The 18,323-nt window shown below is 44.5% G+C and overlaps 1 protein-coding gene across 1 annotated transcript in view; it reads right to left on the reverse strand.

Moving 5' to 3' along the window:
* Nucleotides 1-16,222, reverse strand: part of LOC306827731 (neurocan core protein-like) — a 136,423-nt gene extending 120,201 nt beyond the window's left edge. The window contains 1 exon segment of the mRNA XM_079349748.1: nucleotides 15,894-16,222. The gene's annotated coding sequence lies outside the window, so the exon portion shown is untranslated.
* Between the last annotated feature and the right edge of the window lie 2,101 nt (nucleotides 16,223-18,323).

The raw sequence follows: 18,323 nt of genomic DNA on the forward strand, positions 1-18,323 counted from the left end.
CAGACAGTCTAAGCCCCTCCCACTGGCTCCAGGTGAATTCTCCTGATTATATCCTGCTGCCTTCTCTCAGTCAGCTCACTCTGACTCTCTGCAGGAGAAACAGCAGGAAGCTGGAGGAGACATTCAGCTGTACTGTATACCCATCATATTCTAGCATCTGATACTTAAGATCAATAATATAGTGAACTGCAATCACATGCTGAACTCTTATAACACTGCGTGTATGATCATATTTATTTCTATATCACTGAATGTTCAGTCTACGTTTCTCTGCCGTATGATGACTTCAAAGTTGTATTCTTTACTTATTAGACTCAGTATGAGCTGATGAGTCATTTCTGGGTCCAGGTAAAACAGTGGGAGAGGGAGAATGGCTTGGATCCCCTCGCTATATTGATTTTTAGACACACATTCAGGAGAATGAGAATTGATAAGACCTTCCAGAGGCCAAGGTTTATTTACTCATCTGGTGCCACTCTGACCCCGCCTCCATCTGTCGGAGAATATGGAGCTACCTGCAGGGGCCCAGCAGCTTCTTACATCCAGGCATGACAGCTACAGTAACTTCAAGACTGTGTGAGCGAGAGAGAGAACGATGGAGAGATAGTGAGACTGGAGCAGGCCATTCACTGTGCACACACTCCATAATTCAACAGAAGGCAGATACACAGAATGAGAATTCAGAGAGGGGGTAGTTCCATTTGAGGGGCACTTGATTTTTTTTTTTTTCCATAAATATTTTTATTGTGGGTTTTTTCAAAGTGATACAATTTTCAATTATACTTGTATTTACGAAGCAGTTCAGTATCACATTTTTTGTACAAATATGGAAACTAAATATAGAAAGAATAGCAATTACAGAAATAAAATAACCCAAAAATAAAACAAAACAAAATAAAACAGGGCACAAACATAGCTTCTCTTTTGGGATTTAGGAGGTAATCATCACTAGATACAGTACATGGCTGCAAGGGATTCAAAAATTAGTCAAGTCATCAGAAACATCCAAGTCCTTAATAAAATCAATAAAGGGCCTCCAAATCTTTTTGAATACATGTGGCTTTGACTTATGGATATATGTTATTCTTTCCAAAGGTAAGCTAGCCAACATCTGTTTTAACCATTGGGAAGCGCCGGTCCAGTCATATTTTTCCAATTTAAAGCAATACATCTTTTTGCCATCAATGAGCGGAAATCAATAAAAGTACTTTCTGCTTTACTGAAGATACGTCTATCTGGATATATAGCCATTATAAATAATTTGGAATCCAACGCGATCTGTTTTAAAATGATCTTTTCAATTAAGTTTTTCACCTCTACCCAAAAAGTTTTTATTTGACTGCATTCCCACATACAGTGAATTAATGTACCTTGTAAGCCACATCTTATACATATGTCTGGTATCTTCCTCTTGTACGGCACTTGATTTTTAGTTTGAAGCTGTTTTTGCATTATGAGTCAGTCAGTCTGCTACCAGAGGGATCCATTGAAATCCAGCTCTGTGCTTTACTCCCCTGCTGTGAAGTTTACTCGGTTTACACCTCAGCCTGTCATCATCTGTGTTTTTTATGGCTCAACTACTTCTTAAACATGCAAATGTATAAGAAACGGGTGTTTTTAATCGTTCTGATGTACCACAGGAGGTAGAGCCTTTAGTTATCAGGCTCCTTTGGAATCGTCTACCAGTCGGGGTCCGGGAGGCAGACACACTACGTACTTTTAAGAATAGACTTCAAACTTTTCTTTGTGATAAATCTTATAGTTAGGGCTGGCTTAGGACCAGCTCATAGTTATGCTGCTATAGGCTTAGACTACCGGGGGAACTGGCACCAAGATCTCTGATCTCTCTCTCCCTCTCTCTCTCCCAGCTTTCATATCTTATTACTGCTTGTCTCTATCTTTATATTGAAGTTACTAACCTCTCCTCTCTCTGGGAGCTCCTGAGCTCTCTTAGGTTCCTTGGGACTGTTGATGAGGATGGCCATGGCCATGAAACTTGACATGGAGGATGATGGACGTGGTCAGCTGGCTGTCCTGCTGCATGGTCAGTTTTGCAGCGATAAAAAGAAAACTTATTTTTAAAGTGTAATATAAATATCTTTATTGGATATCAAAACATGTTACAAACATAAGAATAGAATGCCTATCAGTCGTGCAGCAGTGGTGTATTCACCTCGTGTCATGTGCTGCTTTGCGCTCTGATAGGTAAAGGTCTGGAAAGGTCTTAATTGAATGAAGGCTCAGGTTCCTCAGGACTGTTGATGAGGATGGCCTGCCCAAATGTAGCCTAAGCTGGGACTCCAATAAAACACAACACGTTGTTTCTTTTGGTCTGAGTTGTCATTTAGGTATAATTAGAGTCTCCAAATTTTGCAGTGTTCCTTATAGTCAGGAAGAGAAGAGACAGAGACATCCTGCCTCCATCCATTCATGCATCCATCTATCTTCTGCCGTTTATCCGGGCCGGGTCGTGGGGGCAGCAGTCTAAGCAGAGACTGCCCAGACTTCCCTCGCACCAGACACTTCCTCCAGCTCTTCCGGTAGGACCCTGCGGCGTTCCCAGGCCAACCGAGAGACATAGTCTTTCCAGCTTGTCCTGGGTAGACCCTGAGGCCTCCTCCCGGAGGGAAATGCCCGGAGCATCTTACTAAGGAGGCGTTCAGGGGGCATCCGGACCAGATGCCCGAACCACCTCAGCTGACTCCTCTCGATATGAAGGAGTAGCAGCTCTACTCTGAGCTCCTCCCTGGTGACCGAGCTCCTCCCCCTATCGCTGAGGGTGCGCCCAGCCACCCTACGGAGGAAGCCCATTTCAGCCGCTTGTATCCGAGATCTCGTTCTTTCGGTCACGACCATAGGTGAGGGTAGGAACGAAGATCGACTGGTAAATCGAGAGCTTTCGGCTTAGCTTCTTCTTCACCACGACAGACCGATACAGCAACCGCATGACTGCAGACGCCGTACCGATCTGTCTGTCGATCTCACGCTCCATATTCCCCCCGCTCATGAACAAGACCCCGAGATACTTAAACTCCCTTCACCTGGGGCAAAGACTCTCCACCGACCCGGAGAGGGCAAGCCACCTTTTTCTGGTCGAGAACCATGGCCTCAGATTTAGAGGTGCTGATCCTCATCCCAGCCGCCTCACACTCGGTAGCGAACCGCCCCCGTGCGCACTGAAGGTCCAGGTTCGATGGAGCCAACAAGACCACATCATCCACGAAAAGCAGAGACAAGATCCTGTGGTCCCCGAACCGGACTCCGTCTGGCCCCTGGCAGCACCTAGAAATTCTGTCAAATTCTATACAAGTTATGAACAGAACCAGTGACAAAGGGCAGCCCTGCCGGAGGCCAACGCGCACCGAGAAAAAGGTCCGACTTACTGCTGGCAATGCAAACCCTAACTCCAGGCCTGGCTCCAGGGTGGGGCCCCAGCTCCGCCATGCCGGGCGACGTCATGGTCCTTGATTTTAAAATTTCCATAGGGGTTTTATGAACTGCTTTTAGTCTGACCCGTCACCTAAGACCTGTTTGCCTTGGGTGACTCTGCTGGGGGCATAAAGCCTCCAACAACATAGCTCCTAGGGTCATTCGGGTGCTCAAACTCCCCTACCACGATAAGGTAGCAGTTCAGGGGGGAGTGCTTTTGGTCATGCTCATAAAAAAAGCAGCAATTTTGGCAAATGATGGGATTTGAAATCAATAATATTTTCTCAATCAATACAAGTAATAACCCTACTTTTTTATTGCTTGGTTTATTTCCAATCACCCGAATCACTCCTGGTTTCACCTTATTGTTTTGGACACTTAATGCTAATCACTGCTCCTTTATGTTGCTGAGCACTTTAATGGCCCAGTTTGCATCCCTGCATTGACTGTTTAATGACTGTACTCACACCTCTGGCACTACCTCAAACACCTCTGTACATGCACATGGAACTAGTTTCTAGAAGGTCAGCACTTTGTTTCTAAGGCTCTTTAACTGTTTACAGGTCTCTTTTAATCAGCACATGTTTTTCTCTCCTCACAGGTTATGTACATTATGCTATATAAGTTTAAGTCTAATGCTAATGCTAACTGCACAGGTTATGTACATTATGCTATATAAGTTTAAGTCTAATGCTAATGCTAACTGCACAGGTTATGTACATTATGCTATATAAGTTTTAAGTCTAATGCTAATGCTAACTGCACAGGTTTAACCTGTAATTATGTTTACTCTTAGTCACATAGGGGCTGCTAAATCTTGTTTGGGGGATTATTGTATACAGAGGGGGGGGGACAGCGGGTGTGTATTGTAACTAATGTCTTGTGTCCTGCCTGTCTGTATACTGCTACTGGATGCCTTGAATTTCCCTCGGGAATTCTATCCATCTATCTATCTATCTATCTATTTGACCCTGTTGTAACTGGTAAGCACAATAGAAAATTATACAGAATGCTTGGTTTTTTGTGCTATGAAATGTATACTGGCTATTTAGATTTCTGACTGGGCTACCTCCAGGACTCAGTGTCAAAGGACTGTTTTAGGCCCTCTCAATCTTGATTATCTAACATGCCGGATGCACCATAAGGACAAGACTATGTAGGAAACCCTACATGACCTACTCCGGATTTGAACTCTCCACGATATTCAAAAATACCTTTTTTGTTTGAATGTGTATGTGTATAGGCCGGTTTTTGCTTGTTTTGTTTTTTTTGTTCTGTTCTTTAAGAGATTAATACAAAAAGATTTTTTTTAAAAAAAAGACAAATCCTCTAGATCATTTATGGTTACATGTGACCCTCCACCTCCCCATCACCACCAAGCCTTCACAGTTTCACCACCTCTTTCATCCATCCAGCTTCTGATCACAGCATCAACTAACCCCTCCACCTTCAGTGTGTGAACTCCACAGGGGGACTGATCATGCTGTTGCTCAGGGCGGACATCTTGAATCACCCCGTCTCCCTGTAGAGATAGAATGTCATGTATTTCGAGGAATGCTACAAGGAATGTAGCAAGCTAAGGTACAGCAACATGGCTAAAATAGTGTACTTCTTTTAAGCCATCTTCATTTATAATAACACACACTTGAGTCTGTGTGTGTGTGTGTGTGTGTGTGTGTGTGTGTGTGTGTGTGTGTGTGTGCGCAGAGCAGTAATGAGAAGCCTTTGGAGTGTGAAACACATCTAGCAGATCACGTACCCCTCCTCTTCCTGCATCCCCCTGAGACAAGAACAAACAGTTCAGACAGGATTAAGGAGAACTTTGATCTGCTCAGCTCCATCGTGTTCATCAGTTATTGATAACCGTCAAATCAGAGGAACTTCATCTGCAACATGTTCAAATGAAAGCTGTCTTTGTCTGGTTCCTCCTCGTCTCTGTCCTCTGGTTCCTTCTAGTCTCTGTCTTCTGGTTCCTTCTAGTATCTGTCCTCTGGTTCCACCTAGTCTCTGTCCTCTGGTTCCTCCTAGTCTCTGTCCTCTGGTTCCTTCCATTCTCTGTCCTCTGGATCCTCCTAGTCTCTGTCCTCTGATTGCTCCTTGTCTCTGTCCTCTGGTTCCTTCCATTCTCTGTCCTCTGGTTCCTCCTCGTCTCTGTCCTCTGACCTCTGGTTCCTCCTAGTCACTGTCCTCTGGTTCCTCCTAGTCTCTGTCATCTGCTTCCACCTAGTCTCTGTCCTCTGGTTCCTTCCATTCTCTGTCCTCCTTTTCCTCCTATTCTCTGACCTCTGGTTCCTCCTAGTCTCTGTCCTCTGGTTCCTCATATTCTCTGTCATCTGCTTCCTCCTATTCTCTGTCCTCTGGTTCCTCCTGGTCTCTGTCCTCTGGTTCCTCCTAGTCTCTGTACTCTGGTTCCTTCCATTCTCTGTCCTCTGGTTCCTCCTCGTCTCTGTCCTCTGGTTCCTTCTAGTCTCTGTCTTCTGGTTCCTCCTAGTCTCTGTCCTCTGGTTCCTCCAAGTCTCTGTCCTCTGGTTCCTCCTAGTCTCTGTCCTCTGGTTCCTTCCATTCTCTGTCCTCTGGATCCTCCTAGTCTCTGTCCTCTGATTGCTCCTTGTCTCTGTCCTCTGGTTCCTTCCATTCTCTGTCCTCTGGTTCCTCCTCGTCTCTGTCCTCTGACCTCTGGTTCCTCCTAGTCACTGTCCTCTGGTTCCTCGTAGTCTCGGTCATCTGCTTCCTCCTATTCTCTGTCCTCTGGTTCCTTCTGGTCTCTGTCTCTGTCCTCTGGTTCCTCCTAGTCTCTGTCATCTGCTTCCACCTAGTCTCTGTCCTCTGGTTCCTTCCATTCTCTGTCCTCTGGTTCCTCCTATTCTCTGACCTCTGGTTCCTCCTAGTCTCTGTCCTCTGGTTCCTCATATTCTCAGTCATCTGCTTCCTCCTATTCTCTGTCCTCTGGTTCCTCCTGGTCTCTGTCCTCTGGTTCCTCCTAGTCTCTGTCATCTGCTTCCTCCTGTCTCTGTCTCTGTCCTCTGGTTCCTCCTAGTCACTGTCCTCTGGTTCCTCCTGGTCTCTGTCTCTGTCCTCTGGTTCCTCCTAGTCTCTGTCCTGTGGTTCCTCCTATTCTCTGTCATCTGCTTCCTCCTATTCTTTGTCCTCTGGTTCCTCCTGGTCTCTGTCTCTGTCCTCTGGTTCCTCCTAGTCACTGTCCTCTGGTTCCTCCTAGTCACTGTCTCTGTCCTCTGGTTCCTCCTATTCTCTGTCCTCTGATTCCTCCTAGTCTCTGTCTCTGTCCTCTGGTTCCTCCTAGTCTCTGTCCTGTTTCCACCTAGTCTCTGTCCTCTGGTTCCTTCTAGTCTCTGTACTCTGTTTCCACCTAGTCTCTGTCTCTGACCTCTGGTTCATCCTATTCTCTGTCATCTGGTTCCTCCTAGTCTCTGACCTCTGGTACCTCCTATTCTCTGACCTCTGGTTCCTCCTAGTCTCTGACCTCTGGTACCTCCTATTCTCTGACCTCTGGTTCCTCCTAGTCTCTGACCTCTGGTTCCTCCTATTCTCTGACCTCTGGTTCCTCCTAATCTCTGACCTCTGGTACCTCCTAGTCTCTGACCTCTGGTACCTCCTATTCTCTGACCTCTGGTTCCTTCTATTCTCTGACCTCTGGTTCCTCCTAGTCTCTGTCCTGAAGGGTTTTACAACTAACACAAATGAGAGCTTCTCAGTTTGTCAAAAATGCCCGAAAACTGATTCAGGTAAGATCAGTCCAGTCCAGTCCAGTCTCCCTCTCAAATTGTTTCCTACAATTCATAGCCCTAGGTCAGAGGTTGAAATGATGGACAGCGACGTCCTTCATTACAGAGGAAATAATCACAATCAGAGCAAAGCATGTTGATTCTCTAAGTTGTAAAAATCTAAATGAATCTCTTGTAGATTTTTTCAGACTTTAAGTGGAGGCGTTTGACATCAGTTGGGCTGTTGTTTACCTCCTCATTCCAAGACCTGAAATCAGTTTTGCCTGGTCTGGTGTATTGCAGAATAACCACGACTGGAGGTCAGACTACAGACTGCTGTAGTACGCACACTTTAAAAAACAGCTGAAGACTAAAAGTGCAGTCCAACGTATCATCCAACGAATCATGAGATTACAAGTTGTGAAATGCGCAACAACGCCTGCTCAAGTCTGAAAAACGGGACAGACGGAAGAGCCCAATGTGAAGACATGTCATATTCCTCATAAATGTTAAGGTTTATGCATTTCACATCAAAGTTCTGTTCAAATATAACTTGTAACAGATACAAACAAACCTTCGTCTTTGTAGCGTCCAGCTGTTTGTTGTTGATCTTAAAACAAACAGACTTTATGAATTGAACATGTGAACACACGGAAGAACAATTCATCTAATCAATCTAATGTTTCTAAACATTACCTAAACATCTGTTGTCAAATTTCGGACCTCAATCTTTCCTTAATCCAGTCAAAGTTTATGTTCTGACTTCATGTTTATTTTACAACTCGTTTGTCCAATGTGTCTCACACCAAATGACTACAGGGAAAGGGAGGAAGTAACATTTGACATAAAAACACAGGGGCGAGAACTACAAAATAAAACTACTCTTAGAAATAATGCGGTAAAAATAAACACAGGGAGACCAACAACAATAATAAAACAGGAAATCGAAGCTCTGAAATAAACAAAATACAAAGCTAAATCAGAACAGATCAAGATAGCAGCAGCATGAATCATCCTACTGATTATTAATGTGAGCGCAGCCTCCTTCAGTCACACTGCAGGGACCTCCTGCTCCCACAACAAAAACCACAAACACTGTGACACAGAGGAGACCAATCATTTTAATTAACCCTATTTCTAATTTCTATACCACCAGCGGATGTTCACGCCTTTCCCTTGTGATGCTTTAAATACAAGATTAGACACCAAACAAACATACACAACATTCAAGTGGTGACAAATGAGGACGCAACGACTTATTCAAATACCAGAGTACCAGCTTCCCAATGTGACCTCGTCCAGCCCGTACATTATTACCATAACAGTGGAAGACAAGAGGACTTCACAGGGTTTACGAAGCGAGGTCCGTACCACAGCTTTGTATAGTCTTTTGCACAGACAGCAGCTTACATGCATTCATTTTTATCGGCTACATTGTTTTCTTTGCAAACCCGTTAAAGTGTTTTCAGTCAGTTGCTCTTTCTCCTCTGTTCAGTGTGCAGCAGGCAGGTGAAAAATCAGTAACCATGGTGACGGTGTCTGTCAATCAACAATGTCCTGCCCCCCTATGCATAAAACTCCTTCAGTAAAACTTACTTTGACCATGTGTATGTGACATAATCACAGTCATTCTGGATTATGGTTGATTATATAAAAAAAAACCCCTCAAAAACAGAAGTCTATATGTTTTCAAATAAATGCATCAATGTACATGATGAACACTAAATTAGATTTAAAGACACAAAGTGGAAAACAAATCACACAAATTGTGCATAAATGGATCAAAATTTAGAGAAAAACATTTCTGGTTTTTAAAATGTTCTGGGGGAGACCTCCAGAGACAAAAGAGGAGGGGAACAGCAGAAGAAAATGAGTGAGCTTGGTTTCGTCAAAGAAACTTTAAGGATTGTCAGGTCAACACTAAAGACAGCTTTAAAACAAACCTTTGGTTGGTGGAAAATCTGATTGGTTGGTAACTTTAAAAATCTACGAGCCAGGTTGGCTGGTGAGCAAAAAAATTATTTGCACATCAGGACCGTCACAAGCAACAAACGTCGGGGTTTAGGAAGTGTCACAGGGTTAACGAAGCTGCGCGGGGTTCAGGGAGCTGCGCGGGGTTCAGGGAGCTGCGCGGGGTTCAGGGAGCTGCGCGGGGTTCAGGGAGCTGCGCGGGGTTCAGGGAGCTGCGCGGGGTTTAGGAAGTGTCAATGGGCAAAGAAAACAGAGAATTAGTGAAGGAGAGGAAGGAGGGGTTTATTCATTTAAAGTGAAAGAGGAGAAGCTGAGATGGAGAAGTTCAACAATGAAAGAAGCAGTTTTTCTTTTTGAACATTATACGGGCAAAGCCATAAGTGTTAAGAATGCATACACAAGCCCGACAAACAATAGTTATAATAATTATCGTGATATAATTGTTCTTGTTCGAAAAAATCACAAATATGTGGTAAATTGAAACTTGAATTTCCCTCGGGATCAATAAAGTATCTATCTAAATTTAAACCTTTAATTACATCACCTAAATACCAGATGGGGCCTTAAATGTTACTTTCCAGAGAGTCATGAAAAGGGAAAAATTATACAAATTAAATGATTTGAACATATGATGATGATAACTTTTAGGAACACAAACACTACTTTCAATCTCCACTCTGAAGTCCCTAACAAGGCAAGCAGCTCAGAAATGAGAGGAGGGCCACCTGGCTCCACCCCTTGATGTACCATGTGGTAATTGATAGGTAGTAACAGCCTCTGCTTGTGCCCTATAAGGGGAAGTGACACTTTAGATTCTCACGCCTTTGACCTTTTGTATTTCAGCCAAACTGACACGTGGAGAAATGTGATTTTCAGCCCATAAAAGAAATTTTTAAAAAAAACAACCTTTCTTTCACTTCACATCTTCTGCCCCTTCCTTTAACGACGACTTCTACTGAAGAGCTAACATTTTAACGTGTTCAAACTGTACTAAGAAGAAGATAACAGAGGAGGCCTGCATAGCTGATAGGCAGATCTCCAGCTGTTTAAATGTCTGGTTTGAATTCATGATTGGATATAAAAGAGCAATCAAGAAGCATTAAGAGGGATGCATCAGAAAGAGAAAAAGGAGGGATGAATAAATCTTCAACACTTCACTCTTCGACACTTACTCACATTCTTATACCACACTACAATGAAGAATCTCTAACATTAATCCACCATGAATCCCCCCTAGACGCTTTAAATCCACTCCAGATATCTCTCTCGCCACCTCAGCAGAGAGTGTTCGAGTGAGTGCACACTCACACAAGCGAAGGTAGGAGGTCAAAGTAAATGTTTGCTTTATAAATCACAAAAGGAGCTTTTTTTTTTAAAATCAGCTGCTGGAAACATTTCTTTCAAGCAAAGACTGTATAGCCCATGCACTCGCTTTTTGGCGATCGTTCAGTTGAAGTGCTCCAACAGGAAGACAATAGAGCGAGTACGCATTCAGCAATCCTCAAACACAGACAAACCCACTGAGAAGAGTGTTTTCACATCCACTCCACAGCTTTAAACAGCTTTCAGGAAAGTTCAATGTGAGAGTACATGCATCCTCCGTGCAGGATGGGGTAGGATAGCTCGAGGTCACACTAAGGATGATTCAACATGGGCCGAGTGAGCTTAACTGCAAAGTCTGGTTCATTATATCCGTGCCAACACAAAGTTACTGAACTTGAGTCCTGAGATGTGGAAGAAGACAGACTTGTTGGCATCTTAGAAATATCCACAATGAGAATGGTCACCATTTCGGCACACTGCCACCTGCTGTATTGGACGATGTGCTTTGTGTCCTGTGTGAGGCTCAGTCTCAGGTGGCCAGTCCTGTGATGAGGAGGTAGTCAGTCCTACGAGCTGCAGTTGTGTGCTTTTGGAGTTTGCATGCGTGTTCTTCTATGCATGACAAATTCAGCAAGCGAGGATGCAGTCAAGCATAATGGGAGCTCACATCCCGGCTTTTATGAAAGCAAAAACATCAGCAGAGCGTTTTACTACGAGTAAATCTTCAATAACAAGCTGTTCTGCTGCTCTCTGCTAAGCTGGAGGGACTTTAATGTAACAGTCCGACTGACACATACACAAGAGTGAGTCTGACACAATGATGGTCTATAAATGAACGCTTACACACACAGAGCAGCTCCTGTTACACTGACAGACAGAGATCAGCCTGCAGAGAGGGATCCATCACAGACTGCAGTCCACAATCAGTGTGAGCTCAGAGCTGGACTCAGCATGAGGAAAGGCAGAAGGAGAATTTATAATCTTATTACCACCTGCAGAAACGAAAGTCCACATTAAAATCAATTTAATGGTGTTTGAAATGTTTCATTTGGCACCTGAGGCGATACAGATGAGATCAAAGACACACACACACACACACACACACACACACACACACACACACACACACACACACACACACACACACACACACACACACACACACACACACACACACACACACACACACACACACACACACACACACACACACACACACACACGAGCTGCAGCAGCTTCTTCGGGATGTGAAAAGTCGAGACAGTTCTCTGAACATTTCCACTTCAGCCAGCTGTCTTCTTCTGCTCTAATTCTTCTGCCAACTTCATCTTCAGCCAATTAAGTTCCACTCTCGTTATCCTCATTGACACGGATCAAATTAGCAGGGAAATGTGTTTAGAACAGCACATTTCTTTGTTCAAAGACCTGCATATGGGGTCAGTGGAGGGTTCACACAAGTAAGAAAGGCAAAAGATTACCTTATCAATATTTAGTCTCAAGCAGCCCTCGTATGTAGACAAAGGAGAAGACTGTGCGCATGTCTGACTGTGTGTGTATGTGATGCTCCCACTGTGCCGTTACTGGGATGACAATATTACGCTGCTGTTACAGAATCAATATGAGCGTATAAAGGCGTGATGACGGTTGAGCTTAGTTACAGAGCTTTTGCAGAAACAAGCAGTGTGAAGAGGCTTTCTGTGTTAGCCTGTTGTTGTCTTGTAGTTTAGTGTCAGCCTGCGTCATCCTCTATCAAATGCAAAGAACAGCATGGTACTAAAACAGAACATAAAAAGACACTTTTACCACATCAATAACAAACACTTGTTCCAAAAATTATGATCACCTCTTCGGATTCAGCGACCAGAGAGAAGGGTCAGAGAAGACTGTCAACACAAAGGACAAAAGCACATATCAGGACCGTCACAAGCAACAAACGTCAAACGCTTTACCTACAAACATGATCTCATATAAACCAAGACATTCCATCCAGCAGGAAGTCAGCATGCATGAATCAGCCCGTCCTGTGAAGGGGCCTGAATGGTTTGATTTCGGAAATATCAGCTCTATTCCTCTTGTTCCCGCTAAGTTTGGCTCCGGTTTTCTAGAACTCTTAAACCTTGAAACGTCTCCTCCAAATCATCTGCAGCTCAAACTCTGCCTGTTTCACAGCTCATCAGAGTCTGACAGAGAGCGCTCGTCCAACACTGATTCAAACATCACATACTTAATATTCTTCAGGGAGGCGTCTTTCACTCATTTACTGAGTGTGAACATGAGGCCTGTCCAGTGTTTGTTAAACAGGAAGTCTATGAAGCCTCAGGAGCTGTCCGGTGCTGAAACCACATAAAGAACCCACAGGGATTCTCTCTCTTTCTGATGATTACCTGAGACACGAACACACAGACATGATGAACTCACGGCTGTGAAGTGTTGGCTTCTCCTCCAGGCTGTTTGAAAGATGGAGACACACTCAGATCCAGTGATGATCCACCCAACTCAAACAAAGTCTAAACAGTCAACGTGAGAGACAAAGGAGAGGCCAGGAAAGGAAAGGTAGCTGTGAGGAAACCCAGCAGAGCCCCAGCCCCTCCTCCAATCACTGCAGGACCCTCCGATGTGTCATTAATTCAGCAGACACAAACTGTTACCAGATGTCATCATTTATTCAGAGTATTTAATATGGAAACTGCTTTCTTTGAATAGATTTGGAGGAAGAGGGGTGCAGAGCTGTGGAGAAGGGGGGTCTTCGATGAATATTCATGGGCTGCGTCTGGAGGGGATCGTGGCAAACTGCCCCTTTTTTGTGCCTCCTGGGCTTTGTCTGCTCTCACAGCAGTCACGGTGGCTCAGCTGAGCTGCTCACGCCTGGCTCCCTGTGCAGTTGTGACTTCAACACGGCTTATGCCAGACTATTAAATTATTAGCCAAGGCGACGCTGAAGCACCAGCACACTGCGGCTCTGCTCCATCTGCTCTGCAGTTTCAGGGATTCTCTGATGGGCAAAGGTGCAGCCTTTATTAAAACATGCAAAGCCCTGTTTAGTGGCTGTGCCAGCCCAATGAGGAATGTAGGAATATGAATGTTTTCTGTTTGCTAAATGTCATTGTTCACTTGCTTGGACACAATTCAAGTGCAAAATTGAATTCCTGCCCATTCAGGTCTTCAGCTACAAGTGTCTGCACTGATCTGAGCACAGCCACACAAAGAAGACTCAACATGTGACCACACAGTAAAATCCAACGTCAGACCCACTCTCTGTTTCTTTCTTTCTTAGTCTTGGTTTCTTTGTCCTCACCCACAGTCGACCCTCTGAGGAGCAGTGCACCCTGCTCTGAAGGAATACTGTCAATGAGAGGCCGAGAGAGACAAACACAGACAGCTTCTCGATATGGATGAGAGGCTACACAATGACTAACACAGCCATTTAATGTGAGCCGGATCCTGTGAGAGCAACACGAGCTGGAGATACTCAGGAGGTAGATTCAGAGGTGAGCAGCAGCTCTCACACACACACACCTCACACAATGTGTGTGTATGCATGTGTGTCTCTTTAAAATTTAAAGGATCTCAGAGGCTATCTGTGCCCACTGTCAAATAATGCTCCCAGGACAACATCACTGTGTATTTATTCAGCACCCTGTCCACAGTATGAGGAGGGGGACACGTTTGGGTACCTTCATGGACAGTGAGCAACGACTATACGCTGCCTATTCTCTCTCAGGAAACTGGAAACACGTTTTGTTACTCGTATAGTAAAAGATGAAGATATTAGAGGGAGCATTTCCTCCCAGTACTGCACACATGGCAGCACATCTGGATGGATTGCTCATCTGGATAAAACACCTGGACATTCAAACAATTCGCGAGAGAATTTTTTTCAAAGTCCTGCAGCCAGAGTCCTGAGACACGTACCAGGACGTCTGAATCACTCCATTGGCTCCTCCTAAGTTACAGAACCACCTTTAAATCCTTTTATCAGTCCACAAAGCTCTCAATGGTTCAGCTCCTGAGGACATCTCTGAACTGCTCACAGACTACTACCCAACCCAGGCCTCACGTCCTCAGGTTGAGGACTTTGAGCCATACCCAGAATCAGATCCAAGTCTGGAGAGGGGATCTTTAGTTACAGTGTGTGTGTGTGTGTGTGTGTGTGTGTGTGTGTGTGTGTGTGTGTGTGTGTGTGTGTGTGTGTGTATGTGACAGTGGGAGGACAGACAAGTGACTGTTTCACAAACTGCTCGGTTGTTCCCCCTGAGCTCAGCTGTCAGTGCCGGTCTGACTGACGTCTCCTACAATAAAGACAAACAGGAGAGGGAGGAGTCCTTCAAAGAACACAGCTTGGTACCTGTGCTCTGACCTCCACGCTCATCACCATGCTCAGGTGAACTTCCCTCCCACAGCAGATAACAAAGAGAGCTATTCCAAGATAACGTCTGTGCTGACAGCTCAGCTTCCACCCTTCTTTCAGCTCATCTCCAGCAGCCTCACCTGAAGGCTCATCCAGAGCACAGGAAATGATGTTTATCTCTGAGAGAGGTCAAAGATCCTTCTTTGGATGACCATCTCTTTAAAGTTTCATTTCTCACTCAGACGTTTTAATGGTTTCATGAATTTGAACAATGCTCAAAGAAAAGTGGATGCAGGTGTGTCACAAAGTCTGAATACAAAGAAAACTTTCTCAGACAGAGCCGTGAACAAAAACCCACTCGGGTCACCTTATTTTCATGTGGACAAATATGTGTTTCAGAACTCAGTGTGTGGACGGGGTTATTTCTGCAAGTCTACAAACAAGCCGGCAATGTGTGGACTTGGCCTGACACAGAATGAACACTCAGACGAGGAGTGATTGGGAACAGGTGAGCCGAACAAGGTGAAACTGGGCCAATCAGAGGGAAGGGAAACCAGACAAAAGGAGGAAGAAAGATCAGTGTCAGTGTGTGTGTGGCTTGATGACACAGTTCAGCATTAGTCTTTGCATCGGTCAGTATATTTTTAAAACAGCAGACAGATCCCATCACAACTGGATATATATATATATATATATATATATATATATATAATGTTAATGTTACACTGTAACACAGCAAAGTGACATGATTTAATTCACTGGGACTCCTTTGAGTGTGCAGCACCTCAGCTCAGGATGTTCGAAGCTCTGACAGGTACAAACAAAGCAGGCTGCAGCTTTCACGTTTTAAATCCATCACGACGTGAACACTCGTGACATCATGCAAACAGGCCAGAGGGAGGAAAGAAAGTCCCAGCATTCTCAGCTTTACACGTGCATCACGCAGTGCACCTGCTGGATTAGATCTTTATCATCTCATATTCAAAGCTTTGAAGCCTCTTTTCTGCCCATGGAAACTCAACACCCGCTCAAAATGATTCTCTGCTTCTAATATTTGACATGCATATGCCGGTTAGAGCGGCTGAATAACTCACCTTCACCTTTTGAAAGAAGTGAGATCCAGTCCTGAGGAATGAAGAGCGACGCTGCAGCCTCACATGAGCCGCTGTGATCCGGGCCAGCTGGCGGTGCCAAAAAACGTCGAAACATCCAACGACTCGCGCATATCCCCGCAAGTGCGGCTGAAAAAGAAGCAGTCTCGGGGGCCGGGTAGAGAGAGGCAGACACTGTGAGGCTCCAGGTGTCGTTTTGCACGCGATTAATGAGTGACCGTCTGCGAGCAGGGACCGAGGTTGCGTCGGAGAGGATCCGAAGAGGCAGCCGTGATTAGTCGAGAGAGAGTCAGAGTGATGCTCACCTCTCCAGCAGCTGAGCGCTACTGAACAAAAGAGCGCTCCGCAGGCTCTCTATTCAAATAGCAGGAGAGGGGAGGAGGCGGAGGAGGAGAGTGGGAGGAGGAGGAAGGATTGATTTTAACCTAGAGTTAAGACGTTCCTGAGTCTAACACCTTCCAAAAACCATAACCTGATCATCACAGAAACGTTTTCTCAAACTAAATACTTTGGTGAACCTGTTGATATTGTCTAATAAAATGAGAGAGTGAAATCATCTCATGTGGAGTCAAACACACAGCTTCAGGCTCCTTACCCTGATAAATGCAGAGAAATTAATCCTTCCTTTTCATGTGGGTCAGACTAGACTACTGCAACACTCTGAGTCTCTATTACATGTGAGAAAATAAATGATATGAGAGTAAAAAAATGTATGACAGAAAACGTTTTCATACCAAGAGCAAAAAATAATAATATTTGAGGATAAAAAACTTACTTACTTTAACTTTCAAACCTATATTTCTTACTAGTTTTCTCAAAAAAAAGTGTTTCACTTTAAACGTTTTTCTTCTCGCTCTCAAAACCGAAGTCTTTGCTATCGATTCAGTTTTTTGCTCTCGTGTCAAGATTTAGCTCTCACTGTGAAAATTGTGTCATGGGGGGGGGGGGGGGGGGGGGGGGGGGGGGGGCACGTTCCTATTGGCCAGAGTCCTGAGACACGTACCAGGACGTCTGAATCACTCCATTGGCTCCTCCTAAGTTACAGAACCACCTTTAAATCCTTTCAGTCCACAACACTCTCAATGGTTCGGTTCCTGAGGACATCTCTGAACTGCTCAGAGACTACTACCGACTACTACCCGACCCGGGCCTCAGGTCCTTCAGTCCTCAGGTCTTCAGGTCCTCAGGTCCTTAGGTGGAGGACTTTGAACCATACTCAGAGTCAGATAAAAGTCCAGAGAGGGGATCTTTAGTTACAGAGTTTACAAGCTCAAAATGCACACAAACATCTGCAGTGTTTGTGTTCGTGATACCGACAGAATAATGAAGTACCAAACACGTTGAGTCTAAATGGGGAGTGTGGTCTTAGAGAAGATATAGAAACATATCAAACGGTTGGATTTGTTCCTGATTCTGGATTGAAGCTTCAGGGATCAATGACACTTGGATGCTACCTTTCAGAATTTTGATTTTGAGTTTCAGGGGTTCAAGTAGTAAAACATCCTGCTTTAAGGAACAGTAACTGTCCCAGTGAAACACAGATTTAGTCGGTACACTGGGTGGACCTGATCACCCAGAGGCTCGTCGAAACATGAAGCTTTTTAAAAAAAACAGTCAGAAAGACAAAAAAAGCAGAGAGGATTGGTGCTATGGCCTCAAACACACCATCACCACGAGTCTTCAAATGAGTGTGTGGGACAGGAGATGAAGGGTATCTGACCGTCAAGAACAATAAATTACACGCCTTTATTTTTGATTTACATTCAATGATAGTAAAAATAAGAGAAACACCATGATTGAACTATTTATGTCTTCCTATTTCCCTCTTCTTGCCAACATTTTAAACTGGACATTTCCTTTTTCTCATGTTGCCTCTCTCTCCCTCGCTCGTCTCCTCCCTCTACAGTCGCCAGCTGTGAGTGGTATCAAATTTGCACACATTTTAAGACTGTAATGGCCTGATTTACTACGATCTCAATTCAAGAGTACTAATCTGCATGTTCACTGTTCACGGTTTGTGGGTGTTTTGCGGGTGATCTACTTAGAATATTTGCATGAATGACATCAGGTGCAAATCTTGTGGAGGTGGGAGTATTTCAGTCAGGGTTTAACATGTTCTACTGGTTTACATCACGTAGAGTTTGGACAGAAAGCAGGACGACTGCAAGCGCAAAATAGGTATTAGTGGGAGGGACAGACTAGTAGTGGATGCAATACTGTACAGGGAGCCAGTGTGGGAGTGATGTGGTCAGATGAATTGGTGCGAGTGATGATCTGGGCAGCTGAGTTCTGGATGAGTTGCAGTCTGTTGATGAGTTTGGCGGGGAGTCCTGTGAGGAGGGCATTGCAATAGTCGATGCAGGAAGTGACAAATGAATGAACCAGGATTTCGGTGCTGGACTGGGAAAGTGATGGGCG

This window comes from Symphodus melops (genome assembly GCF_947650265.1).
Source record: "Symphodus melops genome assembly, chromosome: 8".
NCBI classification, from domain to species: domain Eukaryota; kingdom Metazoa; phylum Chordata; class Actinopteri; order Labriformes; family Labridae; genus Symphodus; species Symphodus melops.